The sequence below is a fragment of the Ambystoma mexicanum genome, chromosome 10, assembly GCF_040938575.1.
Source record: "Ambystoma mexicanum isolate Mex_15411 chromosome 10, UKY_AmexF1_1, whole genome shotgun sequence".
In the NCBI taxonomy this organism is placed as follows: Eukaryota; Metazoa; Chordata; class Amphibia; order Caudata; family Ambystomatidae; genus Ambystoma; species Ambystoma mexicanum.
The window spans coordinates 1,090,036,430-1,090,039,031 of record NC_090932.1 but is presented as its reverse complement, the minus strand read 5'-3'; the positions used below and the strand labels follow the sequence as shown (position 1 = coordinate 1,090,039,031).

At 38.0% G+C, this 2,602-nt stretch overlaps 1 long non-coding RNA gene across 1 annotated transcript; it reads right to left on the bottom strand.

The window, feature by feature from the left end:
- Positions 1–1,128: 1,128 nt before the first annotated feature.
- On the bottom strand, positions 1,129–1,630 carry LOC138493287 (uncharacterized). The gene is made up of 3 exons (XR_011276354.1): positions 1,573–1,630; positions 1,360–1,445; positions 1,129–1,216 (listed from the first exon to the last, which is right to left on the bottom strand). It is a non-coding gene; the product is annotated as an uncharacterized lncRNA (long non-coding RNA).
- Between the last annotated feature and the right edge of the window lie 972 nt (positions 1,631–2,602).

Sequence of the window (2,602 nt, the reverse complement as noted above, 5' to 3'; positions counted from 1 at the left end):
GCGACCTCCTCTCTTCCTCCCATCATTCTCGTTTGTCAACTGGCGTTACACATCTGTTAGCAATTTGATCTATTATGTCTTTCCTTTGTCCTCTACTTCTCATTTCCTTTTGTTCTTCCCCTTCCTGTCTTCTCATCTCCCTCTTCTCTTCTTCCTCTCGCCTTTTTTGCAACTTTCTTTCTTTCAATCTTTGTGTTTCTATTTCCTCGCGTTTCTTTTTCTCCCCATCTTTTCCCTTTTTCTCTTTTACCTGTTTCTTGTTCCTTTTCTTTCCCATTACTCTCTTTCCTTTCTTTCTTTATCTTTGTCGATACCCTTTCCATCTAACTTAGGTAACATTTGTCCTCCCAACCACTCATTCTGTACAATTTCTATTTCACTAGATTTATCTTTCTCTCCTCTGTCTCTTGGTCTCTTCTCTCTCTATCAATCTATCCCTTCTCTCATTATGCTCCTCACTTTTAATATATATCACAACGGATGGGTAACCCCTATGCCATGGAACTGGGGAACAACAAAATTACAAAAAAAGATCCCGAAGGGAAAAAGGGAGTTCACATGGAGGAGTACTGTATTAATTTGAGTACTCAATTATGGAAATAGAGGCGAGGAAGAAAAGGAGAGCCCAGTCATAAATATTCACATTATCATTTTTAATTAGTAATTTATTACCATTATAAAATTGCATAATATATAAACATCAAATCAACAATAAAATCGATGAATTGATTATAAAATACTTGTCAAATCTAATGCCTCAAGCCATTCAATAGCAGTTTAGTTGCCACAATTCGTAACCTCATGTTACTCAAGGTGAAGCATCGCTGTCTCATTTTAAATTCCATCCAAATAGTCAAAGTGCTATGGAGAGGGCAAATAGTTAACAATTGAATAAAGTGCTAAGTGCAACCAAGTGCTAAGTGCCAAGTTGTTAACAAAGAAATAAAGTACTAAATGCAAAACAAAGTGCTACGTGCCTACTGTGCATACATGATCTTAAAATATCATAACAGTTTCGGTGAATTCAACCTATCTGGCTCCATTGAGCGAGTCAGTAGTCGCCTTCCTCAGGGCGCACTAAATATTGCAAATAAAAACCTGGAACGAACAAATGCTTAAATTTTTTGTCTATCATTCAGTAGTTCTTGCAGGTAAAACTTTGTACAATTCATAAGAGCTTGATTGTAGATCTGAAAGTCTGTGGGAGACGTTGACCCTTAATGAAACACATTAAAACAGACAAAATAGAAAAAACAGAAAAAAAACTTTGTTAAAATACAGAGTATAATGAGTGAGCCTCCTAATTTTCGATGCCTCTAGCCATGTAAATAAAACCTGGGGATATATATATATATTCACCTAAGTTGGTCCAGAAGTGGTGCCGAAAAATGTGTTTGTTTCGATCCGCCACCCAAACAGGACTGGTGATGCAAATAAATTTACATCTACAAAAGACAAAAATAAGAAGCTAAAAGAGATATCACTAAATTATCTCAGACTTCGATTGCTAGAACGCAGTGTCCCCTGTCTCCACAGAGAGCAGATCAATATGTTACCCCTTCTATTACCAACCTTAAATTGTAGAATGTTTTAGCCTCTAATCGTGTCTGCAATCGACTCTATAATAGATAAAGATAGGGAATATTCCAAATCTTCGAGTCTTCGACGGTGTGGGATCAAGTTGGAAGGAGAGGCCAACAAATGCTAACCCGTAGGTGAAAAAACCCTAAGAAAAAGGTATAGAACAAGGTTTGCATATTAAAGGTTGTAAGCCATTAGATGCAGCAATTAAAGAAGCGTTTTGAGTTGAAAAAGTAAACTGCATCAAATTAAATGGGTTCAGACAGGGTGGGAGGATGAACTAATGCTTGGATCAGACAAATGCCACTTGCACAAGCCTGTCCTAGTTTCTCATGTTGAAACTGACAATTCTGGACCTCTAGTGCACCCGTTTCAAGCCACTGTAATAGTGTCAAAGTTCTAATCTAGGAAAGTCTTTTATCTAGATTATTAAATAGCGGGCTCGGGTTCGCGCCGTCCGATATAGTCTCCTCCACAAGATGTATAAATATGCACAAAACTCGAGACATTAAATCAAGCTAAATATATGTCCTATGTCCTGTCGGTAACATACAAGGAGACTAAATGCGGCTCGCGGAGAGGAGAGCCTACAGATATATATAAAATAGCAAAGTATTCTCACCCGGTACAAGCCTTCTCTTTCGTCTCTGAATGCAGCTGCCTGAAATGCACACCATCCGATGTGGCCTCCGCGGCTGTGTTTATAAACACACGCGGTACTAGAGACAGAAACAAGACTGCGTATGTGCCCTTTGGCCTATAGAGACTAAAAAAGGACTAAAGTACGGTCTCGCCACACAGAAAACCTACAGATGTATAAATGTGTGTTAGCAAATGTAGCATGAATGAATGTGCCAACAATATTACCTACTCAGGCTATATTTAAATAACTGGCGTAAAAAAAACGCTGTTGAGTGTTGTATTCAACATTGTACGCGAAATAGCACCCTAATCAAATAGGGACTATATGCGTCAATTTTAAGTCCCATAAATGCTCAAAGGGGACTTAATTTCTAAAATA